Source organism: Octopus bimaculoides, chromosome 3 (genome assembly GCF_046866305.1).
Source record: "Octopus bimaculoides isolate indiv1 chromosome 3, ASM4686630v1, whole genome shotgun sequence".
Taxonomy (NCBI): domain Eukaryota; kingdom Metazoa; phylum Mollusca; class Cephalopoda; order Octopoda; family Octopodidae; genus Octopus; species Octopus bimaculoides.
The window spans coordinates 138,756,393-138,770,983 of record NC_142930.1 but is presented as its reverse complement, the minus strand read 5'-3'; positions in this window follow the sequence as shown (position 1 = coordinate 138,770,983).

The following is a 14,591-nucleotide window of genomic DNA, read 5'->3' as shown; positions in this document are numbered from 1 at the left end:
TAGTTCTGTTCTATTTGGCCTTCATCTGTGTCATTTGATGTACCACTGTACTATCTAATTTTGTACCATACCATTTAGTATTGTGCCATTCAGCCTGCCACTGTGCTATTTGGTCTGCTACTGTACCATTTAGTTTGCTACTGTACAATTTAATCACTATTGCAACATATAATCTTCTACTGTATCATTTGATCTATCACAATACCATTTAGTTTGTTGTTGTAGCATTTAGTCAAGTATTGTGCCATTTAATCTGCTACTTTAGTATTTAGTATGGTACTGTACTATTTCGTATGGTACTGTACCATTTAAGTGGCCTCTATGCCATTTAGATTGATACTTTCTGCCAGTGTACTGTATATCCTGTTACTATAGTATTTACTCTATCACTATACCTTTTTTTGTCTGGTACTGCACTATTTAACCTGTTTCAGTAATGTTTAGTCTGTCACTATACTAGTAAATCTCTCGTATCATTTTATCTGCCACTGTACCAGATCTTCCACTGTACAATTTAATCTAGTACTGTACCATTTAGTCTAACAGTATACCATTTAGCCTATTACTATCTTTAGTTCTACAAGAATAGGAAAAGCTGTAATAAAGTGTTCAAACTTGTCTTAAGTGTGTAAGTGTGGTATAGAAAATCAAATGGCCACAGTCCCTTAATAAAATTAAGCAGCTGATTTATTGTTGTAACACAGGAAACACACTAAGTATTGGTTCCCTAGTGTGTGTGTGTGTGTGTGTGTGTAGATGAGGAGGGGCATAAATATGTTATGGGTCTTTCATGTTTTTCCAAATAACATTGAAGTTGTTAGGTGTTCATTTAAAAAGTTACTGAAAGGTTTAATGACTAAATTCAATTCATATAAATTCAATTAATATACAGGTAACTCTTGCACCACAGATTCTCTGATTATGGAATTCTGCTCTTATAAAATTTGTAAGTTATTACCACTAATTTCAGGATATGGTCTAAAATTCAAATCTCAGGGAAATTTAGATTTTTTAACAGTTTAAAAGGAAAATCAACAATATGTTTACAGGTATAAAAAGTGCTATTTTGAGAAATTATATTCTCTGTGTAACACTTTTATAAACCTTGCTCTCTTCTCATTTCTTGCCTATATTGTTTGTACACTTTTGTTGCTTATAATCCTACTATTCAATTATTTAAATTTATTTATGCTTTCTCTGACTAGCATTTTCTTAAAGTTTTTCTGGCTCTTAACATCTGTTTGCATGCATATCCATTCCATATCTTGTTTCTTGTTGTTTGCGACAATTTTACCAGTAGTTACTCACCACTCCTTTCTCCTTCACATTATTTGTGATGCATAAATTCAACTGGTCTGAGTCTTATTACTAACTTTTATAACACAGTAATTCTCTCCACATTGTACAGCTCCCACCGTTCAAGATCAATACTTCAACCTTTTCATCTTCTCATTTACACTCTTGCTTCTGAAATAATAAAACGATTATTTTTGCTTACACAGAATATCGTCACTTTTCTCAGATTCTGCTGTTTTATTATTTGGTGAGGATTCGTTCTCTATAGTAACCACTGCTGGATTTAACTACTACTATGTACAGTACAGTGCATTATCCTTATTTGAGATGACCGAAAAGAGACTTGCAAATAGAAATGAAGGCAGTAGGGTAAAAGGAATTATAAAGGATGTAGGATGTTAAACTTGATGTCTTATGAAAGTTGGATTTTGGGCAAAATCAGTAAAGCTTGCAATTTCCACATTTTGACAATAAAGATAAACTTTGACCAACAGCTGAAGCAGCTACTCTGTTAAATGGCTGGATATTGTTTTTTCATAGATTTGAAGTGCTACTTAATATGGTGTGGCTCCTGATTGTGTAGGGATGATCAGACATGCTGAAAAACACATTGTTATGATGATTTGTTGGAAGAAGTACAATTTCTGATACAAAATGTTTTCTAACTAATAATGTCTAGTTTGAAAGGTTTAACAGGAGCCTTAAATTGTTCGACATTAAAATGATCAGTGAAGTTGCCAGTGGTGATTCAGAGGCTGTTGAAGGTATATATCAGAACAAATGGAATTTTTGAAAGTGCATGACTGCCAAGACTTTTATATATATAAAAGTCCATAGGTGTGATCGTGGTTGTGTGGTAAGAAGCTTGCTTACCAACCACATGGTTCTGGGTTAAGTCCCACTTCATGGCACCTTGGGCAAATGTTTTCTACTATAGCCTCAGGCTGACCAAAGCCTTTTGAGTAGATTTGGTAGACAGAAACTGAAAGACGCCCATAGTATATATATATATTCTTTTATTATTTACTTGTTTCAGTCATTTGATTGTGGTCATGCTGGAGCACTGCCTTTAGTTGAGGAAATCGACGCCAGAATTTATTCTTTGTAAGCCTATTACTTATTCTATTGGTTGTCAAGTGATGTTGGGGGGACAAACACAGACACACAAAGATATACACACACATATATACATACATACAAATATATATATGTATATATATATATATATATATATATATATATATATATATACGACAGGCTTCTTTCAGTTTCCATCTACCAAATCTACTCACAAGGTTTTGGTCGGCCTGAGGCTATAGTGGAAGACACTTACCCAAGGTGCCACACAGTGGGACTGAACCTGGAACCATGGGGTTGGTAAGCAAGCCACTTACCACATACCGACTCCTTTGGTTGTGTGTGTGTGTGTGTGTGTTTATAAGATATTTTCATCTATAAAAGTGATTGTACTCTTTTTTCCCCCTGCTTTAAAAATATTCCAGCAGAATGCATCTCATTATTTTATTTAAAATGGAAGACAATACAAAAATAGGTTTCACATATATTTATGCATGTGTTTGTGTGTCTGTCTGTCTTTGCCCCCTGCCATTGGTTGACAACCGATGCTGGTGTATTTATGTCCCTGTAACTTAGTAGTTCAGCAAAAGTGACTGGTAGAATAAGTATTAGGCTTACAAAGAATAAGTCCTGGGGTCGAATTCTTCGACTAAAAACCCTTTATGGCAGTGCTCCAGCATAGCCACAATCAAATGACGGAAACAAGTAAAAGAATAAAAGAATATATATGTGTATTATATTATACAATGGGCTTCATTGCAATTTCCAATTCCTAAATTCACTCACAAAACAATGGTCAACCTAAGGCTATAGTCAAAGATACTTGCCCAAGATGCTGTACAATGGAACTGAACCTGAAACTAATTGGTGGTGAAGTGAGCTTCTTAACCACACAGCCATTCCTGCTCCTAAAAATTATTTAAATATAGGATAAATTTTAATTAATTAAATTTCAGAGTTAAGTCCCTTGTGTTTTTTAACCAACATTTGTAATTTAGATAATAATTGTTATCATCATTAAAATTAAATGGTATTCTAAATCAAGTATGCGAGCATCCACTTTACAAGTTACCTTCAGAAGGTGACCTTGGAAAGTTATAATCCCACCCCATTCTCCAGTCATTCTTTTAAGACAATCCAACAGAATATTCTCTGAGAATCTGTCCAACTATTTGGCATAAACATCGTCTATTCAACCCATTATTAACTTTTCAATATTTATATGAAATTTCTTGTTAACATTTGCATTATTTAATGTAAGTGCAGACATCCTGTACATTACAGAAAAAATTGCATTCCTGAAAACCTTGATGTAATCTGGAATTCCATTATGTGAAACCTATTTTTATACTGACCTCCATTTTATATAAAATAATGAGATGCATTCCGATGGAATTTTTTAAAACAGGTGGGAAGAAAAAAAAAGAATACAATCACTTTTATAGATGAAAATAACTTTTAAACGCACATACACACATGCACAACCAAAGGCATAGGTTGGGTTGTGCGATTAAGAAGCTTGCTTCCCAACCATGAGGTCTTGGGTTCAATTCCCTGTGTGGCATCTTGGATAAGTGTCTTCTACTATAACCCCAGGCTGACCAAAGCTTTGAGTGTGGATTTGGTAGATGGAAACTGAAAGAAGCCCGTCGTATATATATATATATATATATATATATATATTGGGTTGTCCGGAAAGATTGTGTTGATTTATAGTAGTTATCTTTATGAGTTATTTGCCATGAAACCACCTCAATTCTGGTAAGAGGGTATTTTCAAGTTAAAGGAAAGATAGAAATGCATTGTGCAACAAAATGGTTCATATTTGGTTGATTAAAAATGTAACGGCAAGTATTTATTGACCTTTTTCTTTCCTTTAAAAACCAGCACGAACTTTCCGGACAACCCAATGTATATCTGTATATATATATATATATATATATATATATATACTGGCAAAGATATTTGTAGGAAGAACATTAGATAAATATACAAGCTAGATGTGAATAATCTAGGACCTAGTTTTTGAACTCTCCAAACTACATTTGTTAATGTAATTTTGATTAGTTCTCGTCAGCTAGATGTAAAAGCACCATTTGAGAGTGGCCGTATATAAGATTATTGATAGAATTGATAAATAAAAAAAAATAACTAAGAGCGTGGCTTATAGGCGCAGGAGTGGCTGTGTGGTAAGTAGCTTGCTTACCAACCACATGGTTCTGGGTTCAGTCCCACTGTGTGACACTTTGGGCAAGTGTTTTCTGCTATAGCCTCGGGCCAACCAAAGCCTTGTGAGTGGATTTGGTAGACGGAAACTGAAAGAAGCCCGTCGTATATATGTGTATATATATATATATGTGTGTGTGTTTGTGTGTCTGTGTTTGTCCCCCCAACATTGCTTGACAACCGATGCTGGTTTGTTTATGTCCCCGTAACTTAACGATTTGGCAAAAGAGACCAATAGAATAAGTACTAGGCTTACAAAGAGTAAGTCCTTGGGTAGATTTGCTCTCCTAAAAGCGGTGCTCTAGCATGGCCACAGTCAAATGACTGAAACAAGTAAAAGAATAAAGAGTATGACTAAAACCTTTTCAATTTTTAATCCTATACTTTAACAGCAAATTTTGTCTCAGTCAACTTTGTCTTTCATCTCTTCAAGTGTTTTATTGATTAAATATCAGTAACATAGTCATTTTATTTCAACTAACCATACTCTACTTCTGAGGAAAAACTGTTTCTCTGCAAAGAATAGAGTAATTTCATCTTAATTTTTCTTTTAAATTATTTCTTTTTTGTATTTGATTTACAAGATTTTTAACATGATATTCTATACTGAAACAGATACTTTTGTACTTTCAAAGGGTTATACTGCAAATAAAAGCACTTACACTTATTTATTGTCAGTGTTAATTAATCAATAATTTATACATTATTGATTTAATCTCTTTTGGTTTATCAAATAATTTTTTGCCATACATCTGTGACCTTCTTGCCAGGCATCATTTATACGAAAACATAAATTTATATTGAGATTAGCCTACATGAACAATGAAAACAAAGCTCACACACACACACAAACACAGCAATACAAACTACACTCACACACATACATGCAAGCACATACTAACACAATAAAGACCACATACTAGGCAACATATAAATTGCAAACATAAAATAGAAAAGTCAGCTGCAAAATCAAAATCATTTGAGGTCAAAGATGTGTGATGAAAAATTCTCTAACTCCAAAAGAAAAATAATGAATTAGGCGCAGGAGTGGCTGTGTGGTAAGTAGCTTGCATACTAACCACATGGTTCTGGGTTCATTCCTACTACTATAGCCTCGGGCCGACCAAAGCCTTGTGAGTGGATTTGGTAGATGGAAACTGAAAGAAGCCCGTCGTATATATATGTGTGTATATATATATATATATATATATATATATATATATATATATATATATATATATGCATATATGTATGTATGTATGTATGTATGTATGTTTGTGTATATGTTTGTGTCTGTGTTTGTCACCCCCAACATCGCTTGACAACTGACGGTAGTGTGCTTACGTCCCCGTAACTTAGTGGTTCGGCAAAAGAGACCGATAGAATAAGTACTAGGCTTACAAAGAATAAGTCCTGGGGTTGATTTGCTTGACAAAAGGCGGTGCTCCAGCATGGCCTCAGTCAAATGACTGAAACAAGTAAAAGAGTAAAAAAGTAGTCCATGAATACAACCAGTGTGTGTGTGTGTGTGTTTTATTCAAAGAATGACCCTCACAAATTACAATATTTTTTAACTGTTTCGATAACAGGAACCCATAAATGTTAGGATGTCTTCTGACTATATAAATATGATACAGTCCTTTTTATCTCACAGCTTAATGTGAAGATAATCTTTGTCATCAAATGGTTGATGGTGGGGTTTATGTGAGGTTTAAAAAAGAATGTTTTCTGCTGCAATCATCTTCTATGATGATGATTATGATTGATTAGGGATATTAAGATAGCGTTAAAAAATATTAGTGTCATAGAGTTTTCGGTGGTAGTGATGATGATGAAAATGATGGTGAAGATGATGAGTACAAAGATGAAGATGAAGGCAATGATGATGACATTGATAATATTACAATGATGATGACAGTGGCAAAGGTGGTAGTAGTGATGATGACAATGATGATGATGCTGCTGATGATGGTAGTGGAGATGATGATGAAGATGATGATGCTGGTGATATCATTGATGATGGTCATGTCTTAACTATGCCACTTCAAAAAAAAAAAAATAAAGAAATTTTTTATTTTTTATTTTTTTTGGTCATTGGATTGCAATCATGCTGAGACACTGCCTTGTATTTAGTTGAACAAATTGACCCCAGTATAAATCTGGTACTTATTCTTTCCCTTTTTGCCGAAGTGCTAAGTCACAGGAACGTAAACAAACCAACACTGGTTGTCAAGCAATGCTGGCATAACAAGCTCAAACACACACAGACACATATAATATGGGCTTCCACACAGTTTCTATTTATCAAATTCATTTTCAAGGCATTAATCAACCCGGGGCTATAGCTGGAGACACTGGCACAATGTACTATGTGGTGGAACTGAACCTGAAACTATGTGGTAGGAAAGTGGGCTTCTTAACTACACAGTCACACTGAATAAAAAAAATGGATAAAGAGATTTGGTCATATTTTCAATGCTTTTTGATCATCAGTCTGCTTGATCAGAGCTTGCCTTGGTAGACTCACTCCTTCAGTTAACATTATTATTAGTTAATCCTTCAGTTAACATTGCTATCTGGCTGGTCTTTGAGTTTTAATAGAATCCATCAATTTAGTAGGCATTCAGTCTAGATTTCTCATCTGAGAAGATCATTAAAAGACAAAAGCATGGGGTGAATTCTTACCCATGATTCCATTTTGATACATAGATGAGAGATTGAGCTCCTCTTGGACAGAAAACAACTCTAGTATTTTTTAAAAAACTTTTTCTACTACTGAGCCAGGGAGGGAAGGGTAGTGTTCATCATTATCATCACCATCATCATCATTTGATGTCCAGTTTTCTATGCTTGCATGGTCAGACAGAATTCAATGATGCAGATTTTCTATGTCCAGATGCCCTTCCTGTTGCCAACCATTAACTTTCCAAGCAAAGTGATATCTCCCATAGCCAGACTTGTTTTTCATGCTTGTTTACAATCATCACAATTCTCAGACCGGGCATTGTGAGTGTTTATTGAGCGAAAACACTTAAAGCTCCACGAGGCTCCGGCAGGGGATGGTGGCGAACCCTGCTGTACTCTTTCAACACAGCTTTCTCTCATTCTTACATCCTGTTTCTGTTGTGCCTGCAATTCAAAGGGTCAGCCTTGTCACACTGTATCATGCTGAATATCCCTGAGAACTACGTTAAGGGTACATGTGTCTGTGGAGTGCTCAGCCACTTGCACGTTAGTTTCACGAGCAGGCTTTTCTGTTGATCGGATCAACTGGAACCCTCGATGTCGTAAGCGACGGAGTGCCAACAACAATCATCACATATTGTCAAGACAAGGGCATATACAAAACACACACATACACAGAGTAAAAGTTACATGTCCAAGGTACCACACTGTGGGATGAAAACCAAGACTACATTGTTCAGGAGTAAGCATCTTAACTACACATCCATGCCTGCATCTCATGATTCTAATTCCTTCTTGAGCTTTCAAGAATGGTGGGATGGAGGGAATAATAAACTAGAAAACAATATTTATCACATACAGATTTCCTCTGCTAATGTGTACATATATCTATAATACAGGGTATTTTTTCTAAATCTTGGGCTATCTTTTTTGTGAAAACCAGTTTCCTGAAATCTGACCCCACTGTTCTTTCTTATCTCTTTCTTAGTTTTATTCAGTAACAGATACTTAATTTTTACCGATAGCATATGGCATATTTTCATCCAGTAGGAATCACTCATTTTGTATCAAATTTCTATTTCAGTGCAGATGCCTCTCCTGACTATGTTATCTGATATTTTTAATTGCTCAGGCATTTGCCTGAGCTGTTTCTCCTGCATACATTAACTAACATACACTCATAATCCTCTACACAATGTGAGTGGCCTCTCCTGCATACATTAACTAGCACTTAATTGTTTTGTAAGCATGACTCTAGGAATAAGAAGTTTGTTTCACAATTACATGCTCAAGTGTTTGATTATTCTGCACACACATTAGGTGAGTGGCTTCTGTCACAGTCTTGGACTAACCAATGCGTTGTAACTGAAATTTGGTAGATGTAAAACTGTATGGAAGCCTACTGGAGGGTCGTTTCCTCTTCTTGGAAGATGCTTAATATCTGTCACCAGTTTAGCACTACCACTTAGGGCTTGGGTAAATTTAGCAGAGTTCACTGTTAAAAGCAGGTTTCTGAACAGAAGATAACTTCTTTTCTTCCTTTCATCAGTTCTTAAAAGCCCTGTAAAAGGTCATGCCATGCACCTCCCTCTTTGATTTATTTGTAAAAAGAATACATTGACATCCACTCATTTCAAGCAAGGAAATCTTTATCTGATCTCCTTGAATATATTAACACGTGACTTTACACAATTTGATTGCTTCTTCTGCATACATTAAATAAAAACCATTAACTTCTAGACATTAACTAACATCCAGTCTTTTCTACTTAAGTTGACCTGTGTCTCTGTCCTGCACATTAACTAACATACATACACCTCTACATAATTTAATTCATTTCACCAGCATGAAATAACTAAAAAACATAGCTTCCATACAATTTGATTCTATTTCTACTGCATACATTAACTTACAGCCACTCTCTTGTATCAATTTGATCTGTCCTACGTTCATACATTAAGTAAAGGCCACTCACCTTTATATGATTTGATCTGCTTCTCCTGCATACATTAACTAAAATATGATCATATCTACACATTTTCATATAACTTTCTTCTACACATTAATTAAGATGCATTCCCCTTTACACTATTTTTAATTAAAAAAATCAACATAAAGACAAGAAATAAAGATATAAGTCATATGCCACGACATATGAAACATTTTCAAAAGGGATTACTCCAATACAAAGTGCTGTTCATGATATTTGCTGATGGCAATGATATAGTAGTGACAATCGAGTGGAGATGGTACGGTAAAAGGTTGATAATGTCATGGTGATAATAAAGTGATGATAGTATAGCAATGATAATGTAGTGTGATGGTAGGATGGAAATTGGTGATGGTAGATTCACCAGAACAAAAAATGCACAGTTGTAACAACACTGAGTGGTAGCAACGATTACTTAATCAAAAATCTGTCTTCTCATATTGGTAGTTTCTTCTTGTAATGACCAATTGGTACCAGTAAGGCTTTGTGTATTGAGCACCTTCATTCACATTGTTACTTCTTAATTGGAAGAGATTCCTATATTCTTTTATATGCTCCAGCCAAATGGCTGTGGCTATGTTGTCATTTTCATCACCTTTTCTGTCCATTCTTATGTACTGCCATTTTCATCACCTTTTCAATGTCCATTCTAATGTGATTGGTTTTTGTTGAATGAGGGAGTTTGATGTTGCTGCCCTCACTTATGTTTCTTACCTAGATAGAGGCTCATTGGAGATCTTAGACACCAGAAAATAAAGGTTCTTCTTGAAAACATCTACCCATACTCCCTGTAGTTCCCTCAGGCTTTTCAGCAAAATACTAAACAGCTGTGGGCCCATATTTTATTTATATCATAACTGTTGAACAATAATGTCATTTGTCACAGTTCTCCAATAGGACAACTTCAGATTTACTGCATTTTGGATGATGTGAATGACAAGAGAGTGTTTGTCTCTCAATACAGAATAAATATTACTGGTGACATTGTTTAAAAGGTTCCTGGTTCTTTGGTTTTCTCATTAATACTTATATCTTTTGATGTAAGAGCACACACACACACACATTTTTATATAAAACAAGTTTCTGCACAGTTTCCATGTAACAAGTTCCAACCCCTAAAATATTAGCCAACCTAATTTAAGCTGTTCTTAACTCTTGCTGTATTTTATCTGTCACCTGATTTTAAACTCACCTGGCTCTTGGTTGTTCTTAATAGAATTGACTCTGTTGAGAGTATGCAGTTCAGTTGTCTGGTGTAAACATAGCTTCATCCCTTCTGCCCTTTAATCTTGAAGGCCCTGAGAAAAAATCCTGTACACTGCCCTTCCTCCATTGAATAAATGTTTTAGAAAATGCTGGAGGAATTGTCGTGTTAACAAAATCTGCTCAATCCGCTTTTAATTTTAAAATCGTTTGAACTTATAAAAACAAATGATCTATGAAAGAGCTTCAGATAGTGAAACTATAGCACGCTAACATCTGTCAATACATTAATCAAACCACCTTCTTGATTAATAATCTGGTTAGTCGATACAGAGAAACAAGGTAGATAACAAATATTTCAAGTCGCTATTTTAACCTGCAAGTGCTCTCCCTTGTTCATTTTTTTAACCCTAGCAAGTGTTTCACCAACAATAATATTGTTGGTACATTTCAATGTACCGACCATTAGGACCCCGGATTTCTGAGTGGCATAATTGACAAGATAGGATCAATTCAAACCAGATAAAATAAAATTTCACTAGGCTTTTTTTTTTCTTATTTGAATGTTGCAATTTATCGAATTGTTTTGCCAACGTGTTCATCTTCGCTGATATACATCTGTAAATGAAAAATAATTCAGAACATAGATAAATGGAATAAATACTACAAGGCATGCTACTCAATACTCTAATGCCTCTGCTAATTCACCAACCGAATAGTATTGGGTCTTATTTTTATCAGCTGAATCGAGTGGAATAAAAATGTACTGTTGTGGTAATTGAAAAGAAGAAAGCTGATGTGAAGCTATATATAAATATATAACAAAAAAAGAAACAAACATAAATATGTGTATTCAACACATTTTTTGCCTTATTCCTTAATTTCAAATTCAAACTTCTAATCCTGCCAAATATTATTAGGAAATGATTATCTCCTTTGCATTAATTTCCCATAAGGGTCATCACATGTTCATATATATATATATATATATATATATATATATATATATATATATATATATATATATATATATAATGCATAATTTCATTTCATATCATTTCTCTGCTTCTTGAAACATCACTACTAAATTGTAAGCCAGTTGTCCTAACCTCAACCAATGAGGGAACCTGTAAGCGGTTACCTGATGTGCTAGAAATAGCAGCAAATCTCTACATTGTCACATTTTTTTACTTTCTTAAAAAAGAATGACAGTCTGGATATTGTGGTTTAGATACTACCTGATAAAACAAAAAGAACACAAAAAAACAACAAAAGTCTACCAAATGATCACAGGATAGCTTTGATAAAATTTTGGGCCTAAGAAAGAGATTCAGGTAATATATCGATTCAGGTGGTACATTAGCCTGTGGCCCAGAGAATTAATTGTAACCACCTTGAATTTTGAGAAGATTGTTTTGGCTCCCCCAAAGCTCAAAAGCACTCTTGTTCAGGCTTGTGAAATTTATCTCAGAGTCCCTGATCATAGGTGTGCTTCATTAGAACTCACCTGAAGAAATAACAAGAACCTCAGCCTGGTCTATCCTTACAACACATGCACACACACACACACACACACACACACACACACACACACACACACAAACACACACACACAGTGGATATTATACAGGAAAATACTATTGAGAAAGCTGACACCTAGAGAAAATTATTCAGGTGTGTTGTTGTGCACTAAACCTTGTGAATTTGAGATTTTTATGTTCTCTAAATTACTCACTAAGATAATTTGATATTTTAAAAAATTCTAATCAACAATTTTATATCTCTCCTAGCAGCATGAATATGAAGAAGTTCAATGTTTAAAGAAATTATGATGCTTCTAAACTAAAAAAAAAAGAAAGAAAATCCCCCAAAATGCTTAAATTTCAAATTATCCTGAAGTATTTCAAAGACTGACAGGCAATGAAAAAAGAAATAAAAATATTTAAAAAATGTTTCTTAAAATCTCATGAAGAAAATAAATAACAAAAAAATTATATTTATTAAGAATATGGCATTTCCCTTCTACTTTGATAACAAATTACATTTGTCACTGATATCAGAATTCTTTAACAAGAATTACATTAGTCACTGATCATAAGAATTCTTAAAACAATATTTTTCACATCTCTTTCAGAGATATCATTGCTCGTAGTTGAAAGTTTCCAGGGGAAGTAACTCCAATCTTTCAGCGTTCGCTGCTGCTACAGAGAGAAAATATACTCAATTGTGTCATTTAAGAATTAAACACACACACACACACAAACACGTATAATATATATATATATATATATATATATATATATATATATATATATATGCATATATACATACACACACAATATATTTTATATATAGAATATGTATAATATATATAGAAAATATGTTATATAGATGCTATCATATATTTGTTACAATAATGTTGTATCTAATATATAACACATGTGTATATACTTTATATATTATATATAATATGACAAATATACATACATACACACATATATACATATCTATAATGTATATACCATATATGTGTATACTCACACATATACACACACACACAAACACACACACACAAACACATACACACACATATACACCATGAACTGAAAATAAACTTTCTCAGGAGTTAGGTAATACAAAATAGTCAAGAGTATCTTGAAGAAAATAATCTCAGTCCTGGAATTAAAGACTCATATTTATTGAATAAAATACTCAAGAATTTTGAATATGTTACCCAAAACCTCTTGAATAAAATACTTTCTTCCATTGCAGTTTCTTGTAAATCAGTTCTTATAATTCTTTAGTGTTGGGTGGGCGAGGAATGAGTGAGGAAAAAGAACAGCCATTTTTTAAAGGATTTTCTGAAATATAACATCCTTGCATCCCTTTGTCATTTTATAAATAATTAAATATATTATCAGACGAAAAAAAAAAAAAAAAAAAAGAAAAAGAATGTTCCATTACTGGAGGAAGTTTTGAAGGGAAAGGGTAAGTTTCAGATAAAAAAAAGATTAAAAGAAATAAAATACAAAAAGAAAAAAATATTTCAAAAAGAAAAGGCAAACAAAAAAATACCTAAAACAATTAACATAATTTTTCTTCATTTTTAAAAAATATTTTATGAGGAGATACGGGTTTTTGTTAAGGAGCTTTATGATTTTGGTCAAATATGGTTACTTTTAATGCATACATTATGATAGAGGAGTATTCTGTGTGTAAGTTTAGAGAGGTATTGTGTGTATATATATATATATATATATATATATATATATATATATATATATATATATATATATATATATATTGTAATGTTTGCTTGATGTAAAGTTACCTACATTCCGGAAAAAAAAAAAAAAAAATTGAATTCTCTATGACTCATGACAGCATATAACCATAGAGTGCCCCACGAAACTAGGAGTGAGGGAGACAGAGTTTGGTTAATGATATGGAGCACTTGATAGTAAGGAGATACATGAAGTGGATTTCACATTGAATATCAGATGGTGTGGAGAGTAAGAGATAAATAGAAGAGTGGATGAATGAATGGATGGATAGACATAGATAAATAGCTAGATAAGTAGACAAACAAATAACATGTCCAGTGGAAACTTTTTTCTGTCTTATAAGGGTAAAACACCCAATCTTTCTCTGCTGTTCTCACAGCTATACTGCATTTGAAATTCGTTTTCTTGTCTGTGAAATACGAACACATTCAACACTTCCAAAGTTTGTTTATGATATATATATATATATATATATATATATATATATATATATACACACACATACATATATATATATATATATATATATATATATATATATATATATATATATATATATATATATATATATATATATATATATATATAATACAAATAATAAATGAGTATATGCATATATACGTACATGTATGTACATACCTACATCTACCTGTATATATAGATGCATATCTGGGTACAGGATGTTGCAAACAAAACAGACAAAATGAGGAACAGAGTACAGAAAACACACAGACCACATAGAGAACATTTCCTTCATCAGCTGCCACCATTCTAACACTGGCGTTTCAAAGAGTTAGAGCAGGACGCATCGTTAAAATGGCTCTTCCCAC